The 19,876-nt window shown below is 40.4% G+C and overlaps 1 long non-coding RNA gene across 1 annotated transcript in view; it reads left to right on the top strand.

Moving 5' to 3' along the window:
* The first annotated feature begins 1,725 nt into the window (after nt 1-1,725).
* The window catches only part of LOC108241246, a 51,609-nt gene continuing 33,458 nt past the window's right edge, over nt 1,726-19,876 (top strand). The window contains exon 1 of the long non-coding RNA XR_001808804.3: nt 1,726-2,287. This is a non-coding gene — a long non-coding RNA (uncharacterized LOC108241246). The remainder of the gene's footprint in view (nt 2,288-19,876) is intronic.

The following is a 19,876-nucleotide window of genomic DNA, read 5'->3' as shown; positions in this document are numbered from 1 at the left end:
GGGGACATATTAAATATTCAGAATGGATTTTAGCCTAATGGCAAAAAAGTGTTTTGAGAAAATGCATTTTTGTTCATATTTAAAAACATTTGTTCAGATCAGTGTTTACTCTCTTTTGTTATATTTCATCTGAGCTTTCTCACCTTGAATTTACTGAAGCTACAGCGGTTTTACTCCATTAATATAAGGATAGTGGATGCAATGTGTGCATTTTTCTACGTGATTTTATACAATGGAAATAAAATCCTTGTCTTAAAACTTTCCAAGCAGACATTTATCTCAACTTGTCAATTATCCAGCCTCTCCTGCAGGCCAGAGTTGTGTCATTATTTTTGGCTCTGTGCTCCACTCTGTAAAATCCAGTCCTTTTTTTTTTCTTCTATTTTTTTTTTTTTTTTTTTAAGTTCAAGGGATGCTATGATCCCAGATATATACGAGCAAGCCTGGAGGTGGTTAGGGCATGAAAGTGAAGTAAGACAGACAAGAGATTCATTCATGGGAAGGTGATTCAAAGTATCTCTGTATCTCTGCACAGATGATCATTATTACTCACACACACTGCTCACACACTGCTCACACGCAACCTGGAACCACTCCAACAGGTGATAAGCAATTGCAACAAGAATATAATACTTTCTATTCTTGACATAATAACTTACTGACTTTTACCTAACAACAACAAGCAACTGTTATGTCAACTTAAGTAAATAACTAAATAAAAAAGGGGGATCTTTGATATTAAATTGTGTATTTTTAGATAAATCATAAGTAATTCAAGTTCTAACAAGGTTTCATACTAAAATCACCTTTTGCTGAGAAGGGATGGAGCTGTAACCGTTTTGATCAACCCTTGTAAATGACATTACTGTATGTGTGATTTTATGCAATACCATGAGAACTCACAAAATCAGTAAGAGCTCAGAGTATAAAATGTGTTGAGGATGAATCTCTCTGTTAGAAACACCAAATTTAGATCAACGCCTGTAGTCATTTTTGTGTTAGCTATAGTTGATTAGCTGTGGTGGCCATGTTGAGTTGTGTTGACTCCAAGATGAAAAGCAAATGGTTACTTTCAGAGAGTTTCATTAAAATCTGCAAAGTTGTTCAGGAGATATTTTGCTAACAGACAAACTTGGTTGACACCATTGGTAAAGACAGATCTTGCACAATCAATTATCGCTCAGAGTATGTGATGGGAATCGCTGTCAGCTACTAATGCACAAAATTTTCGCTCAATATCTGTAAAACTGGCAGAGTTATAGCCATTTCTGTGTTTGCTAAGATTCCTTAGCAGTGGCGGCCATCTTCAGTGAGGTTGACTCCAAAAGTTAAGTAGTTGTAGATTCACATCCACTGACTTCTTTCGAAGGCTTTCAACAAAATTTGTTAAAGAGACATTTTTATAACAGATAGACAAACAAAAACACACACAAATGGGCAAACACATGATCACTTTTGATTTTGATGCATGTTAGGGTTTTTAAAAAGTTGTTTTCGAATAAAGTGACCAATATTTTTAATTATAATTTAAACAAAAATGTTTTAGGCTACTTTTCTTGTCACTAGTGTATGTTTCCTACAATGTTCAGATGTTTGGAACCCCCTTTTTTTTCCTGACAGCGTGTACCTAATAAACGCGGCTGACAGGAGGACTTCACTTCCCATGATGCCCCGCGCGCCACGTCCGTCTGCAAGCAGCATGTGTTGAGGCGCTGCGCTCCAACTATGGCTCAGTGAGGCTGCGGCTCTCTGCAGGGGAGGATCGCAGCCCGCGGCGCTCACATCACCGCTCCGCCCGGGACTCACAGGACACCAGCAGCACCTTTTTCAGCGCTGATCGGAAATCATCTCCGACATCCAGAGGTTTCTTTTACCGCAAGGATTTTTTGAAAATTATTTTAATTTTTTTACGAGGATTAAAGAAGGCATTCAGAAGACATCGGGCGCTGACACGTGCGGAGAAGTTTGTCAAATTAAACGCGATGATCACGACAACAGCTGGTGGATTAAAAGCTATGGATCTTCTTGGATGTAAACAGGGAGTTCATTTCAGGATGACTGGTGTCTGTTCTGCAGTCCTGCTGTTGGACATGCTGGCTGGGTGTCCCGGTATGTTTGGGATCCACGCGTGGTCACCAGTGGTCAGGGATGATCAGTGTGGAAATCCGTGTTGTTTATGGATTCACCTGGCTCAAGGAATCATCATCAACATCCTGGAATATATTTTGAAAAGCTGCTACCAAGATGCTCCACTGATTTGGATAACAGGGTTCTCTTGAACAAATAGGTAACTTAAGTTCAACTGAATTTATTGTCAGTGAAATGAAAGTTTTATGTTTATTCAGTTTCTGTCAAAAAAAGAAGCTATTTCTGTCCAATCTCTTAGTGTCTTGAAGTTCCTCACTGGCTGTTTTGGTCAAAGGTTTTGTCCTTATCTCCCCTAACACACCCATCCTGGCCAATATCTTCAAATTGAACTGCAGCCTTAAATCCTCGCATGGGTCGAGAGTTTTTGGTATATAAATATAAAAAAGCATGATCAGATCAGACAGATTCAGGGTCACCTGCTGTCAGACTGCTCTCTTCACTGTATCTGCCTGCCCATGTCCAGCCAACCTGTTTCTAAAGTCTTTTTTTTTTTTAAATAAATTGGAATCAGGCACCTGCACAGCTAAGGTTTTCACAGAACAGAGGTCTGTCAGAAAGTCCAGTGAGGATCCAGAGGTCAGTCTGCATACAGTGAGTCCATTCAGGTGACAGTGAGTGGGTCTGAACTGCTCTGCCCTGTCCTGAGAAGCCCCTGACCCATGTGAAGTGTCAAATCCATGACGGTTTAAAGCTTTGTTAGAATAAAACCTTACAGGTGCATGGATGTGTTTTGTTTTTTTTTCTTGTGTAAGTATTCTGCTGCTGACATGTTTTTCCAGGCATGTTTGGTGACATCATGCCCCTGGGACGGAGGTTAGAGGTGTGCGCACCTTCCACCTAACTTTTCCTTGTCGCATACGTTTCATTTGCAATAAAGAGTTTCAGCTGACATTCAGGCGCAGCATAGAGCCCTGCTATATGCATTTATTCCCTCCTCACACCCCCTGTATTAAAAAAAAAAATCTTCTCCAAACAAGACCCCCTTTCTCCCCTGAAGAGGGACCCTCTGTCTTGAGCCAAGTGACTCTCATGGCCAGCATTGACGGTGGGACACTTGCTTCACAAAAGGAGCTGAAGTGTCAAATAAACTCGGTCAGAGCCCCCCGACACACAAGAATTCCTTTATCTGGCACCCTGGGAGGCAGACAAAGGCAGACTTTGTGTCAGTGAGTAGGCCTTGACTAAACAACACAGAGCCTTCTTTTTTTTTTTCTTTTTTTTTCTTACTCTTCTTCTCACAACTTCAGCCTCTTCTTCCTCCTCCTTTTGTTGTTTAAACAGCAGAGCGGGAACGTGTCTGCTGATGTGACCTCTGCTCGCTCAGCATCTGTCCTGCTCTCAGCCGGCGTCACTCCTGCCCTGCTGCTCCTAAAATAAATCTCCATGTAATGCTCGTAGAGCCGCAGGTAGACATCAGAGCAGCCCTTGTGTTTCGTATAAGGGATTTGTTTCCCCTTTCCATTTGTCTAATTGTGCATATTTGAGTCCATATTTGAAATGCTGAAGCTTGAACTCACTTTCTGCCGGCGCTGTGTGTGCTGTCACACGATATGCTTGTGGTGAACCACAGCAGAAAAACATACACAGCAGGGTAAATTGGAACAACCCTGATCCTATTTTACTCCTTTATACTCACCAGGCATGAGATTCTTTTTTGTATTCTCTTTTTTTTCTCTTCTTTTTATTAAACTAGTCAAGAACAGATCAGTGAATCTGGCGCATTGGGTCTTCCCATGTTTGGTTGCAGATTTACACTATTTCACTTAAAATATCTGCCGAGCAAACGGTGAGTTTCTACTAATCATAAATGGTCTTTTAATAAAACATTGTATAAAACATCAAACAATCCAGGGGCTTGGTTGGCCCCAGTGATGCACATGTGCATCAGCCCCCCAGGCATGCTAATGCAGGCCCACAGAGAGAGCAATAGTCCCCCAGCACACTGCTCTGGGTAAACAGATAGAGTTGCTGTGGTTGGGCGCGTTAATGGCGTGTTTATGAGCTTAAGTTGAGTGGTGATTTGTCATGTCTGAGCTCAGGCCCAACTCGGGTCCCCTGACTTTGATCGAGCTCCTACGGTGACAACAGAGTCGAGCTTTTGACCACTTTAAGGGGCCGGCTTGGCTCATTATACCTCCACCCAGTTTCTGTATCAAATATGATCTCATATCTTGTGAAGGTGGAAAGCTCAATTTGCTGGAAAATATCCCTTCATCATTAGTGTTGGATGGGAGCCTTAATGACTTGCATGAGAAATATTAGACTAAAAAAACAAAAAAAATAAAGCTCTTGTGTATCTCTGCACATAAAGCTCCATTTAGGCTCAGCCTGAGTGTGTTTAGAATAGGCTCTAAAGTTTGTCTAAACAGGGGAACTGTCATTTATTAGTAGTGCAGGAACAATGGGGAGCTTGTCTAAGGGGGGGTGAGGGGGTCAGAGGGGGCCAGTGGAGCCAGGGGAGGGTGGCCTGAGATTGGGCAGCTTCTGACCAAGAACAAGCCTCTGTCTGATGAAGAGAACTGCTGACCCTTCCTGAGTAAAATGGCACCTTTGTTTCGAGGTGTATGTGTTTGTGCCTATTTGTTTATGTGTGTGTGAACAGGAGGAGGAGAGAGGGTTTTGGAAAAGCTGCTAGCGCTTTGTAAAATGTGTTTTTTTCCCCCCTTCAGTTTGTGATGTCTCTTACTTTAACTTAAAAGATCGATTTTTAACTCCTAATGTGAAATTGTGTGTCATTGTGTGAGGCCTTTTTTATGCTTGGAATTTTGAACAAAATGGTTTGAGGACATTTTTGTCAGAAAAAAAATCTTCCTTTTAGATCTCCCACCCTAGTGCTTTTTTTTTTTTTAAGTCAGTCTCTGATGCTTTGACACCAGACCACAGCTTGACACTAATTATCCATTTTGTGCTTTTCTCCGAGTTGTCTCACTGTGGGGCTTTCTTCCTGCAGGTCTACAAACAGTTGTCACTTTATCTAATGATGTCCACAGGGGGTGGCTGAGGCCTTGTTTTTAATACCAGGGTAAAGACACTGAAGGAAATGACAGAAACGAGAGAAGAGGTAAATGCTGGTGCATAATAGTAAGGAGATTGTTAATTTCCTGCCGGGAAACCACAACTTAAGAGGGTGAGTGTGTGTATATTTGATTATCCTGGTTTGGGAATTGTTAGGAAGTAGGCCACTCAGAGAAATGGGCAGCTTGTGCTTTAGTGAGAAGGTGGCGGAGTGGCTTTTGAGCTGTTTGATATTCCCTATAAAGAGTAAAATCACATCTATAATCTTTAATTTTGTTCCTTCTGTCAAATCTGCCTTTTATGTCTTGTGGGCGCATAGCAAACCTCAACTTGAAGGCATAAGAGCATGCAATGATGGGAGAAGGAAAGGCTCATCCTCTGTAACTTGCCCTTGACCCCCACCAGCGGTGTGTGGACAAATCGTAGCGCAAACAGGAAAAACACACAGCACAACACAGCACAGCACAGGGGCGTCTCTGTCCATCCCAGACAGGCAGACAGCGCTTCATTCACAGTTGGCCTCAGAAAGGCTGAATTCACCAGCCACCTCACTACAGACACACAGTACATCAGCAGAAAAAACGGGAGTGTTGTGATGCTAAGAAATGGCTGAAAAACAAGCAAACGAGGAAGCAATTATGATGATTTGTATTGCAGAAGTTTGTTGCCCAAAATAGTGCATTTGATTTCACTTGTGGCTGATCTTCTTGATGTGTGTGTTTTCTCTGGTGTGTTTTCAGCACACAAACATCTGGGCATGAACTTCAGGTGTGCGACTTGTAAAGAAGATGCTCAGATTGCAGTGTTATGGACTTTTAAATGCTTCAGATTCCAGACATTTTCTTTTCTCTTCAGCTTGGACTTTAGTTTGTGATTCCTGTTTTGGAGGGAAAATTCCTCCCCTTTGTGCTCTGAACTCTTAAATGTCACATTCCAGCAAATCTGTGACCACGTTTGCCCTTTGCTTTGCTGGGTGTGGGTCACCATGGCAACCTCATTCTTCATTCATGTCAGAATTTAATGTTTCCTCCTTTATATATTTCAGTCTCATTGAAAAGGACAGAAGAGACATTTTTGTGGTGAAGCGGAGCGTTTCTGTTCGGCCTTCCTAGGACACAGTGAAGCTCTTTAGAAGACTTTCCTCTGAGGTCACTTATGAGCAAACTCTGTGCCATTCTGAAAATCTAGTCTGTGTTTGTTTGGACTTGGTTTATTTAAAAGAGCCTGATTGATGCAGAGTCACAATCGTTTCCACATAAAGAGAGAAACTATTAGTACATACATCTGCTTATTCTGAAATAGGAGACCAAATTATTGGAAACTCGTTGGAAAACAGTTCCTCAAATGTTTAGTGTTTTAGAGGGTTTTTTTTGTTACATCCTCACTAAAAACTGTTAAAGTTGTGGGAATGTGTTTTTACTGTACCTGACAAGAGATTCAAACAACAAAAAATAAGTGGTTTAATAGAAATTAATGTGACTAAAATTAATATTCTCTTTGTCAACAAGCTATGAGAAAGAAACTGTTTTTTTCTGCTTCTTAATGGGCTTCTACTGCATACTATTTTCTGAAGTGGGAATCAGATTTATGCATATTATTATGACTCATTAAATTGGATTTTTGTTTTATATTTTTAACAATTTTTAAACAAATTGTTGATAGTACCTGCACCTGATGTTTAGAGTGAATCTTTAATTTTTTTTTCTTGCAGTTGATTTTAGGTATTTCTTAAGCTCTGCTGCCCCCTTGTGGACAAAGTATGCAACAACTGACTGTGATCACGGCTCTGCAGTCCCCGCTTTGACCACTTAAATACGTGTGGTGTTCAAGTTCAGCTTTCCAAATGACCAAATTGTGGTCATTTAGTTTACAATAAATTCAGCTTGTACAGTTTTACTTGCTTTTCTAAAACATGAAATTACAAATGTTTTATTTAAAACAAATATTTACTTTTTTTTTGTTTTTGCATCTAACTGGTGTGTGAAGTGACTTCACTCTTTAGGGATTTGTTTCTCAGTTCACTGTATACAACTAAAGAAGGCGGCAAAAATTAGGTTTGATAAACCTAATGAACACACTTTATTCTGCAGTATGTTTAGGCTTTATAAAACAAAACAAGGTTAAACAAGATCAGCAATACTAGTATATGTACCAATCTATGAGTGAGTAATGTTAGGTAAATCAAATCCTTTTGAACTATTTCTTATTTATTCAGGTAAAACTCCCCATTGAGATTCAAAACCTCTTCATTTTAGGAGAGACCTGGCCAAAAATCAAATACAACAAATAGATCATAAAACAATAAAAATACAACATGCATTTAGCATATACAAGTTAACAACCAAATCATGTTCCAAACTCAAAGCAGCAGCAACATTAAAAACAATTACTAACCAGGAGAACTTCTCTTTTAATTTTATTCTCTTTGTGAGCAACATCCTGTTGTTTAGAAGGTGTAATCTTTCAGTTGACCACTAGGGGTCATTGTTCTGTCCTACATTAAAAATACAACATAAGAATTTATGTTTTATTGAGATTTTCAGGAGGCAATTTTCACATTGGGTAAAATCTGAAGAGGTCATTTTATTTTAGAAATCAACTAATTTTCTGCTTTGGGGGTGCACGTTGGTGCAGAGTGTCATTTTTTAAAAAAACAGATAGTCCATTACCTACAAAATTCTTGTTTTATTCTGACACTCTCTTTAAAAATAACATGAATCTACATTCTCTCCTTTTTTTAGTAATGGAAGATACTTGAAGAGTTTCACAGAAAATTAATGTGTTTGAAAAAGTAACAATTTTGACATTTACTTGAGAGATTGCTTAATTAAGAGGTATTTAAAATAATCTACATAATCAACAGCTCAGACATTACGGATAAAAAGTTATCTTTTTCTACCACTAGATGGCACTGTGGTAACATGAAACCTGGCCTCCCTGCTTGAAGATGAATCCACTTCATATGTTCGGCAGTCCTGTGATCTGTGGAGTAATGGATGTAGATTAGCATTATTATCTTCTTATTGCCCCTCATTTGAGCCCATCTCCCTTTGAAGATCAAAGTGGCGATATGCCTCTGTGTGTACCGACGCTGATAAAACCAGAGTGAACTTCAATAAAGTCAACTGATCATTTCTCTGTCCTGACCCTTTTTCTGCTGTACAAGTGGGAATGTTGCTAAACAGTCAGCATTTTATGATGATTTCTCTGGAAAGAAAAAAAAGTTAGAATGAAGCACATAACTTTAGGAAAACTGGGGATGTAACTTTAAAAAAGGTTCCTAGTTTGAGTCAGCAGCGTGGTACATAAAGTTTACCAGCTGCAGCAGAAATGGCACGCAGCATTCAACATCCAGTCTGGTTCTTGTCTGGCTGAATCATGAGGCAGATTCTGCACACTGCTGAGAAAAGTTGCTGAGCTTTTTGTTGGCTTTCCTCTACCTCTGTGAACTTTAGACAGAACTAATGTAACAGAAATGCAGAGGACTTAGTTGGAGAACAGGTGTGGCAGCTTATGATTGGGTGACGGGTACAATGCCAGGTCACTTGATAGGTTTCACTTCCCACAGGTGTCCTGTATGAAGGGTGATGGCAGTTTCAGGTACATTACTGGATAAATCTGGTCATTTTTTAATTGCTGTTCCACGGTGGAGAAAGTAACAAATCTTTCCAAAAGAAAGGTGTCACATTTGTATTGGCTAAATCGGCTCATAATTTCTATTTATATGTAAAACAAATATTGTTTAAAAATATTTGAGCTTTTCTGAATGTTTATGACTTTCTTTCAAGAGTTGTGATGCTCACTTTTTGCAGTTTTCTTGTTCTTTTCTTCACTGTTTCCACCATCTTTTAGCTTTTAACAAATCCGATTTAAAACTATGTTGTTATTCGGGTTTCTGTCAGTTGGAGATTAAGCGGAAAGAGTCTCATGGGAATAAGTTCTAATCACGAGGGAGTTATTTGTAACTTTCTGCACATGCCGTGAATGAATGCTGTGCTTGATTCATGCGTAAAACAAAAAAAATTACACCACACAATCTAAATTTCTCTGAAACAACTGATCGAAATGAATGCTAAATCAATAAACGAGAATAAAAGCACAAGTTTTAACATCTGCGTTAGCTTTAATTTCATGTGTATTTTTCAGAGGCTTTTAGTAAACAGCTGAAAGTTTATCTTTAAACTCAAGTTTTGGAAAGTTTTCCTTTTTTCCTTCCAGTGAAAATGGAAGCTCTCACACGTTAGTTTATTTCCAGTCATTTTTTGCAACCTTTCATCAACTCTTTCCACACTTAATTTAATTATAGAACTGCAGCTGCCAATCCACAAAAAAACAACTCAACGATTGCCACACCTGCTGCTTATCTTTGCCATCTTTTGTAAAATTACTCATCTTTTCATAATAATCGATCGTTGATATCCTTCAGCAGCTTTTGATAACAGCTAATGCAGGTTAGCTGAGCTGAAAACCTGACCGGGCCTGTTCGGAGTAGACAGACGGGTACAGCGATGGCTCTAAAAAAGAGATCCATGTTATTCCCCCCCGAGCTGTTTACTGCAGACAATATGTGGAGGCAGATTGAGGTGGAGCTTTGATTGCCATACAGAGGAGGAAGTCTGCAGTGCATTTTCAAGCTGTCTAGTCACTGACTCTGGAAAACCTCTTGAGTTAATCATTGATGCACTTCACTGTTTTTCTGTGCTCTGTAGGTGGGCAAGATTTCAGGAAAACATTTGTTCATTAGCTGCACGTTTAACATTTGTGCAGCAAAGCATTACTATTTATTATTGCTCTGCGTCTTTGTTTTCTGGAGTTGATATTAACAGGGCGCTGTTAGCGGCAGCAGCTCCTTTCTAGGCTTCTAGCATATGTAGCACACATTTTTATCTTTCCACCAGTACCTCTGCAGTAACCTGCAGGCAATTAGAAACTAAAGGAACCCTTATTACAATGAAAAACGACACATTTCCCATCTGTTGCCTTCCTTTAAGCTTTAACGGGTGCTGCAGCCTAAATGTAGTCCACGTGTGTCGGTGCATGAACAGCTGTAAGGAGGGAGTATGAGGCCTGACCTGTCATGTTGTTTCAGTGAACATATGTGCCTGCACACGGAGTGCAAATCTACACTATAACCATAAAACAAAGCTTTAATAATGGTGCGCGGGTGTTGCGGTTTCAGTGGGAGTGATGTAGGCACATATTTTCGTGTCTTCTTTCATTTCTTTTCACAGTGTTGCTCTCCTGCACTGTAAACCCTGTGCGCTCTTTCTCTTCCAGACATCTGTCTTCTTTGCTCCCTGTCCCACAAGCACAAACACACAAGCACTTACACATTCACCTTTTGGGTTAATCCCAAGTCTGTGCAAGCTGCGACTTGAAATCCAAACCCTTTGTTCTGCAATGTGTGCAAATAAATCCAGGAAACACAACGGTCACATCTTGCATTAAATTTGTGCAGTGCGCTCTACATATCATATGAAGTCAGGGACGTATGTGACGTTAAAGCATCCGGTCTTGTGCAAACTGTTCCTGACGCAGAGCTGAGTGGCTCTGATGACATGACTGAAGTCTCTCAGGTGAGAGTAGACTTTTCCAGCCCTCCAGAACTGGTTCGTCACGCAGCAGACCGACCGGCCCGAGCTCTGGAAAGCCGAGTCCGGTCAAACCTGGGAGGAGAGGCAGAAAGCAGATTGCATAAGCATTTTGGAAAATGTGAGTTAGGTGGTCTGGGACCTGGTGGCTACAGATGGCAAGCTTTCCCCCTGCCAGCTGCCAGCTTATCAACTTTAACGATGTGAGAGCAATGGCCGGTCCCTCTGCCTCCCTGGGTCTCTGTGTCCTTTAAGCCCGTTAAGGCAACAGGAATGGCAGCAGCACATCAATAAAGCACCACATGGTAGTGATTGAGAAGCATTAAACCTACCTTTCGCTCTTTTTCACTCAGTCACTGATTCAAAGGCAACTGAAGCAACCTAGTTACCGTATTTGATCATTTTTGGGACTTAGTCAAATGTTTTTATTAAATGTAAGTATGATAGTTCTCGAGATAAATTGCTTTTCTGATCAACAGGTTTTGAATTTTGCATGTTTTCATCGGTAAAACCTGGAGAGCGGTAAAATCCTCTGCCATTCTCTTTTCCATTATTATTCCCAATTCACTTTTCTCCTCCTCATCTTCTTCTCTGTCCTCTTTAGTGTGAGTGAACTCGTTTAGAAGAAGCTTCTGTTAGCCAAAACAGATATTTTTGGTGTGATTGTGTAATGTTTGTATTTCAGTGATTGATTGCATGCAGCGTCAGGTCACCGTGCTAATCACCTAACCATCATTTTATTGGCCTATGCAATGTTGCAACGATGCAGAGGTGAGGCAAGCGGACAGCGTTTGCTCTGAGGTAGAAGTTATTGGTCACAGTGACATTTAATGGCTACTAATTATTTGTGTTACTGTGTAAAACGTACAAGCAGAGCTTTTGCAGGCCCAATAGATGTAGCATGGATTACTTTGCGATTCTCCAATTTCTTTCTATTAGTTTCTATCCAGAAGAGTCAATGAGAAACTGATTTTGATGTAAAGATTTGTAAAACAGTGTTTGTATGAACTGCTGTAAAATGTTTGAGATTAAGTTGTGTTGTTTTTTTTTTTTCAATTTAATAGCAGCAATCCACTTGGGTCTTGACTCTATTCAGACTAGCTATTAATATGATCGGTATGGTTAGAAACATATTTTGTTTCTCCAAACTGAGGTCAAAAAGCAACCTATAACAGGTAAGATATTAACCGTTCATAACCTGGCTGTACTACCTCCTTTTTGAAAGATTTGAACTATTTCTTAAAAAGTTGACTCTTGGCTGTAATGTTGGAGGTTTTTTTCCTGTCTTTAAATGCAAACTCAGCATTTCTGCTTGCCCTAGATCAAGTTATTAAAGCTTTATCATTTTAATCACAGTTCTTTAACTTTTCAAATCAACCTTAATGTCCAGCTTATTTTCCCTGGAATTGTCTCCACCTCTGCTGTACAGTGAAGCAATGACATTTTACTAGGTCATAAAGGAGCGACAACAACTGTAAAAAACACGTTATGATGTCTGGGTTTCTGTAGTCAAGCTATTAAGCTGTAAAGCCCTATTGTAAAATCTTTGATTGAACCGATATAGTTGAGGAGAGTGCAGCAAAGATGAAAAGGAACTAACTCAGCCATACTTTCATAATCCTACAGTGGGCTTGGTTTTTACCGGTAAGCACACAGGAAAATTCTTTGAATTCCCCGGCTTCACACCCTAACTCTACTTTTGCTGCCTGACAGCCAATACGCCTGGCTTCGAGGGCTTGTTTGTGGCACCTTTGACGTCACCGAAGGCCAAATTAGTTCTTCAAATCCGCACCTTGTTAGTTTTCTCATTGCAGATGTTTTACTTAGTTTGTACATTGGTCTGAATCTTTAGATAAGGAAGAACAGTATGCAGGAATGTGCACTTTTAACCTCACTCTTAACCCGCATACAGACTCACACTAATATCCAGGTCCCTTGTTGGTGGGCCAGGTCACATTTTCTGACCACACCAGAGGTTTGGACACCCACCTCTGTCCTTTTCCTTTGTCCTTCATCTCTTCTATCTATCTTTCTATAATTGTATCCCAGACCCAGACACGTCCATAAATAAACGGGGTCTCTCCCTCCTCAACCAGACCCAAGCCATGTTTATGTTCAGGCCTGTGTTGAACTCAGGTGGAATCAAGATGTGCAGTAAGCAGCTGTTTAATAGACTAGCACAGACTAAAGGTACACACCGTGAGATCTGGGAGATATATTTTTCAGAAGTTTTATTGAAGATTAAACAACCCTTGACCCATGTTCCACACATTTTGTTGTTTTAGCTTCACTGCCATGTGTCAAAACAAAACATGGGAAAAGACCCAGATGTTCCCGTGCTTTGAGAAAATTAGATTTTCAAAAATTATTAGTTGTCGTATCCTTTCCATTCTTTCCAAGATGGTGTCCAAACGTTTTTCTTTAATCCTAATTGCACCAGAGCACAAATTGTACATTTGAGTCAGGACAGCCTAATCTTCTAGTTCCTGATTTGCACGTATACACAAGCTGTTTAAGAAAGTGAGGGAGATTTGTCAGGACGGACAGTAGAGGAGATTTTTGGTTTATTTTCATTAGCTGAATGTGGTCTCCTTGTCTTCATTTCATTTGGTCTGGGAGCCAGGCTATTAAAACTAATGAACACTTATTACCCAGAGCTGGATCCTGAGCTCTTTGCTAAACATCCATTCTGTAGCTGTTTGTTTTAGTTCGACCTGATTATTCAAACAGAGCAGTAAAACATGCAGGCTGAGCTTTTGCCTCTGGTCTTTACAGGTAGGCCCATAAATAGTCTGATCTATGATATGTGATTGAAGGGGGAGGGGGCAATCATGGGTGGGCTGCATTTTTTTAAACTAATTATCTTAGACTGAACTTTTCTAATGCATCCACTACAAAGTCTGTGTCCCGTCTGTTAAATTGTGTAAGTAGCTTTGGCTTTAAGTGTCCCGTCAGACTGTTAGCAACCTATATCATGGACCACTGGTGAGATTTTATTGAAACTTCCAAAAAGTAATGATTGTTTGTACATCAACAACTGACTGACTTTTGGAGTCATCCCAATGATGGCAACCATCTTTTCCACTTAAAATTTACTACCAGTTTCTCCTTATGGCCGTTTTTCCTTTATTTGGCTCAAACACTAATAGCTTTGTAATTAGTTTTTTGCTTTGCATGTGCCAGATTGAAGATTATATCTACAACTAATGCACTTCAGTAGCTACATATAGTGTGTGGGTATGTGTGTAAATGCTCATATGCTTTTCCATTTTTATCTACACAATAGGGTTGGTGTGTAACGTGTGAAAGTGTGGATTTTTTTCCCTCCAGGTTGTGACCTTTGTGCCGCATAAATCAGTCGGAGCAGCTCTGGTAATGCAGATGGCGGAAGGAGGCCTTTATTCTGACTCCTCTCCCGACACGAGAGGTTTTTAATATGATATGAGGATATGGAAAGCGTGGTCAAATAAACAGCGTGTAAAGTTTCCCATGTCTGTACCAATCTGTCAGAACGAGGCAAAGCTCGGCTTTCATCTCCCTCCTCCCTTGACGCATCGCGCATACCCAACCCCTCTCGCTGCGCTGTGGCCCTCCATCATCCCCAGGTGGAATTTCCCTGATGATAAAGCTGTCTAATTCCATTTGTTTTAACCTATTTAAATGATGTTAGAGGACATGCCTTTTATAGTGTTTTTGTTGTTGAAATTTGATATATTGCAAATGGGCTCCTTTTAGTAAATGATGTAGCAGGAGAGGAAAAATGAGGGCAACTGAAAAAAAGATTGAGAGGGAAAAACACATCTGTCCTGTCTGTTTTTGTGTGAATGACATTGCCTGTGAACCCCTGGCAACGAAGCATGCAAGCTGAAATCTTACACAGTGAAATTAAAAGGTGGGACTTCATGTGCTGCTGTGTCTGGGCCAGAGCAATAGTTCTAATGCTCCTGTATTACATTTCACTTAACATGCTATCATTGTAAAAATCTGCAATTAAACAGAGAACGTGAGGCACCACACCTAGAAATCTAGCCCGATTATAAAAGCCGGTGTTGGCCTCATAGTTGGACTCCACCTACGTCATTGCTACAGCTGGGACATTGCTTGTGTTTGTGTGTATCCTTCCAGACTGTAGACTGTATCTGCTTTGCCCTAAAGAGTTTAGGGTATCTCATATCAGCATAAAACCATAGTTTTTTGGTTTTTTTTTGTTAGTTTGTTTTTTGTTCTTCACTAAACAACATTGCAGTCATTCATCAAATAATAAAAATAATAAAGATGGAATAAAAAACTAATTCAGGACAAAATTTTTTTATTAGTTACATGGATTTTGTGCAGTGGAAACTAAGATGTAGGCCAAGTATTGTGGAGAGCATTAAAAACAGAGCTGGTGAAAGAGTTTTTGGCTCTTGAGGATGCATTAATGTAGCTACTGCTGGAGGAAACGGTGAATCCTCGCTGCAGGGGCCTTCCTCTGTTCTCATCAGTAAAAAGGGAAGCCTCTGAAGGGCCTGACAGTGCACCTTATTCTTGGATCCCTCACAAAGTCTTTTCTTCTTTTCCCTTTACATCCGAAGGTGTATTTTTATCACAGAGCAGATGACGGGGGTAATCCTTTGGTGTCTTGCAATCCCCCCAACTGACCGTTTACTTCCTTTTTGTGTTTTGCTTTCCCTCGCTTTTTTTTTTTTACCCCCCTCTCATCAGCTAATCCTTCCTTGCACAGAGCGGTCAATTAAGTGGCTTAGCTGATAGAAAACGAGACCATTTTAGAGGCACAGAATGTGTGAAAGTTCAGTGAAAAGGAGGGGTTGTGACTGGTCCTCCAAGCACAGAAAAGAGGGAAATTGAGCTTTTTGGTGGGATTCGTTTCTTAAAGGACAGCCTTTGTCGCCTCTAAGAGTTGGACACGGACCTTCAAATGGTGGATTGTAAACTGCGTCAAGAAATCTCACAACCCCAGCTCCTTTTTGTTACACAAGTGGCTCAGATCAGGGATTTCAGACGTCACAATCAGATAGTTTTGTAACTGTAACATTGCACTGACCTTAGCATTCTTGAACTTAGTCAAAAAAAAGCATGTCAATGCCCTGTACACCAAATGCCCTAGCACATGAAAAGTTTCTGATCTTCTTATTTGGATTAGACATAAATCACCAGGATTATGATTCTGCAAAATGCTCTAGTTTAATAATCTCCGGAATTGGGATTTTAAAGCTTGAGGACATTTGTAACATGTGCCACAAGACTAATTTTACTAATGAGGAGCATTTTTCATTAAGCTGTTCTTTACAAGAACTAAGTCTGACAAAAAATTATAAATGCACATATAAGACAAGTCTTGTTTGTGCTACAAATCGATGTATTTCATTTCATTGATTGTTTTTTTTTTCAATATAGGAATAAGTGTTAAGTATTAACAAATACTGTACATGCTAACATTTATAGATAAAATCCCTTAAGTCCCCTAGTTTAGTCAAAGTTTGTAGTTTTCTTTGATTTGACTTTCAAGCTTTTAAAATGTTAAAAGCTAAAAATGACTGATTAAACTAGCCATAATATTTTTCCTTCTTTCTTCCAAACCAAGAATTCAACAAATTGCAAACGATTTTCAGCCACGCACATACATCTAATCTGCCTTAAGTCGAATGAGTGGCAGGCTTTTTTTCTGCTCTGAAGTTTGAGATTCAGCTGGGGGTGAAAGATATGCTTTCTGTGTACAAAACATAAACGAGATGTGCTTTGGAACAGACTCCACGCTGTGCTGCTTGGAGAGGAGAGATGAGTTGCAGGAGAGGGAAGGGTGGGGGTAATTGCCACATTAAGGGGAAGGAATTCAAAATAAATTTAATCTCCCAATCCCTCTTACCCCCCCTAAAGACTTTTACAGCATGCATGCACCGTCTTGTTATGAGACACAAGGAGAGTACAGAGAAGAAGGAAACGGAGACGTGCAGAAAGGTCCTGATCGAGGTAATCGACAGGCTCCACCAGTGTGAACTTCACTGGGAAGGTTTACACTGACGGGAGCAACTTAATGTGCAAGAACTTGGTAGCAAACTCTGTGGTGCTTGCTGTGTGTTTGTATGTATCCATGCTCCCAAAGAAAATTTTAAAGTTGCTCTTCTTTGCCCATACCTTTTCTACAATGCCCCTCTTTTAAGTCAAATGGAATCACCATTACCAGATGATGAGGAAGATTAGAAGTAGGGAGAGTGGTGATATATTTGATTGGGCTAAAACATTGCAGATTTAGAGATGGTAAAGATGACTGTTCACTTACTGGAAATGATCCCTTCTGATGACTTTCTAACCCAATTTTTTGTCCGTTAGGAAAAAAATGACTCTTGGTGAACGGATTGCTCAAAGCCTCCGTGAAGCTGAGATGCAGAAGCTCTGCTGGAGACCCACTGGAATTGGCCTTTTGTCACTGTGCTTTTTAGGCTCTCACTTGAACATATGGTGTGCTGTAGTTTTACATGTAATCATTCCTTCTCCTGCAACAGCACCGTTAAAACGTTTTGCATGCTGGGGCAGGAATTCAGTCAAGGGTCTTGCTGGCCCAGACACAGCAGAGCATAAACAATAGAGCGCAGGCCTTGGAAACACACAATGCACACACACACACATGCACAGCTTGGCAAATCTATTGTCACTGTTAAAAAGGAATTTATTTCTTGCAATTTGGGACATATTTTCTTGCACTGGTTGCTTTAATGACTCTGTATTTAAAATCGGTGGGCAACAGTTTTGAGATCTGCTTTGAAAAATCCAGTTTACACAATAACTGTGTCTTCATTGCTTAAGAGCAACTAATTTACACCCAAAAACATTGTGCAACCTCCTTGTTGTTTTCCAGCAGCTCAGGAGGGACAAATAAGCACCAACTTTAAGCTACACGTTTTTCACTTCTTCTTGTGTGTTGCTGTTCCGTTGGGCGTAGTCTTCATAATTTGCTCAACTTGTAAATTATCAGGTTAAAATAGGGTCAGAAATGCATTTGTGTAGGGCTGTTCACCTGGTTTTAGAAGCAGCACTTGGTCAAATACAACCTGAAATACAACCTGTAGTTTTCTCAGGTGAGTCATTTTCTCCTACAAAGGTGGGACAGGAAGGTCAGGAAAGGTTACTTAACTTTGGAACATTTTGAACAACCTTGATCTTTCTTTAAGATAGTAAGAAAGTTGCACAAGCCTGTAATTATAAACCTCTCTCATTGCATCACCTACATATTTTATGTACAAAAAAGCAGAAGACACTAATGGATATTTTGCTTAGCCTGCCATTGTTTGAAAAGTGCTTCCTGTCCAAATGCAGAAATGTCACCTAACCTGCTGCCACAGAAGAATTGACAGATTGCAAGGGATGGTCTCTGCTGCATCCAACTGATTAGGAAAACACTGGCCTGGGTTTCAGTGTGCTGAAAGGCTGATTCTGTGTGATGTGCTGCCCTGTGCAGTGACATGCCGTTCCCTTGGCTGTCGGTGAACACTGCACTCTGTGTTGATGGGGACGGCAGGCAAACGGATCAGGTTTCCAGCAGAAGCAGGAAGTGAGAATTGGAGGGTTCCTGCTACCAGGCCTCCTCTTTTCTCCAAGTGCTACACGGAGCCAAACTCAAACCATGTGTGCTCTTACCCTGTGGATCTCTTCCTACAACCGGCCTGGCTGCCCGGCTGGCAGGAGATATGAACTTCCTAACAACATATGATTTCAGGAAACATTCACTCCCTCCCTCTTGCCATTGTTATTTGAATCCCCCTTCTGTGCAGCTCTCCTGGTGTCTCTTGGGGGAAGCAGTAAGTGATTCCTCTCTGTGTCGAGACTCCAGAGATGCAGCCCTCCCCTCTGAAGCTTTCAGTCAAAGTTAGGCGCACGATGGATGTGATTGGGGAAGTACAGTAGTGTGTCCCCAGGCTCACAGGTCATTTCCTGCTGCCACAGGTTAACTAGGAGCAGATTAAGAAAAATATCTTAAACTCACATTGACAATAGAGGAACTGACTCGAGATAATTTAGCTCAAATTATTATTCAAACTGTTTTTGTTGCTGGCAAAAAATACCTCTTGAATGTATTTTAGTGTTTCCTCCATGTTGTGAAAAAAATAGTCCTTTTATCTCTTAAGTAATTAATTGATACCTCTTTGAGTAATTACTGTGTCTGCATTAAAGCTTTTTATCGACAAATTGTGTATAAAATCACCAGTTAAAATACAGTATTTAGTCCGTCATGGCATGCTCAGGCAGGGGAATACCCTCTGGATAAGGTAGTTTTGTTGATGGAAAGTGAGGGTGTATGAGCTTGATTTGGTAAAATACCCGTCTCTTTTCTCAATCCTTTTAATTCGAAATAACTGTTTACAGAAAACACTCACCAATGAAGGTATAATCTGTTAGAAACATGCAGTATGTTTTTTTGTTTTTTTTGGGCTTGCTTATCTTTTTCTTACCGATGCACTTACATTTTCAGAAAAATATGATCATTAGACTAAAAGTGATTATACCTGAACTGGATACTGTAAAAGAATAAAATGCTCAGATGTCATTTTTGTAGTCATTCCTGCTATTCCTGTTAAGCCTTTCTTTTTTCGTTTTTTTGAGAAAATGTTAAGGCCTTCCTCCTTCCTCGTTTTCCCCTCTCTGTCGCATGTGTCAGCCCCGACTCACCTCCTGCAACCAATTTTTTCCCAATGAGACACGTATTGTGTGGACACCTGTGAGGCTGCCATTTCCATGGACGAGGGGGGTTAAGGGAAGGGGGAGCGTTGCAGCACTGCAGGCTTTTAATCAAGACGTGTTGACTAATCGCTCAAGGATTAGCCTCTTAGACAAGGACTCTTTCATTCTGATGCTCCATATAGAGCAAAGACTCGTGGAGACGATGAAATCGGGGCAGAGAAAAAATTTTTTTCAAGGGGAAGGGGGAGGACAGATGGCATACTGTACCAGTGTGCGCTTTGTTTGATCATGTCTGAGCCCTCTGCATGTACACACACAGACACACATATATCCTGAGGCAGGATCTTTTTTCCCAGTTCTCTAACCGGAGATGGCTTTGCATTTTTCTTCCAACAGTCACGTACTGTGACTGCGCTAATACCCCAACAAGCAGTAAAAAATCTAAA

Source organism: Kryptolebias marmoratus, linkage group LG12, assembly GCF_001649575.2.
Source record: "Kryptolebias marmoratus isolate JLee-2015 linkage group LG12, ASM164957v2, whole genome shotgun sequence".
In the NCBI taxonomy this organism is placed as follows: Eukaryota; Metazoa; Chordata; class Actinopteri; order Cyprinodontiformes; family Rivulidae; genus Kryptolebias; species Kryptolebias marmoratus.
The sequence above is the reverse complement of the archived record's forward strand: the minus strand, read 5'-3'. Positions and strand labels throughout refer to the sequence as shown.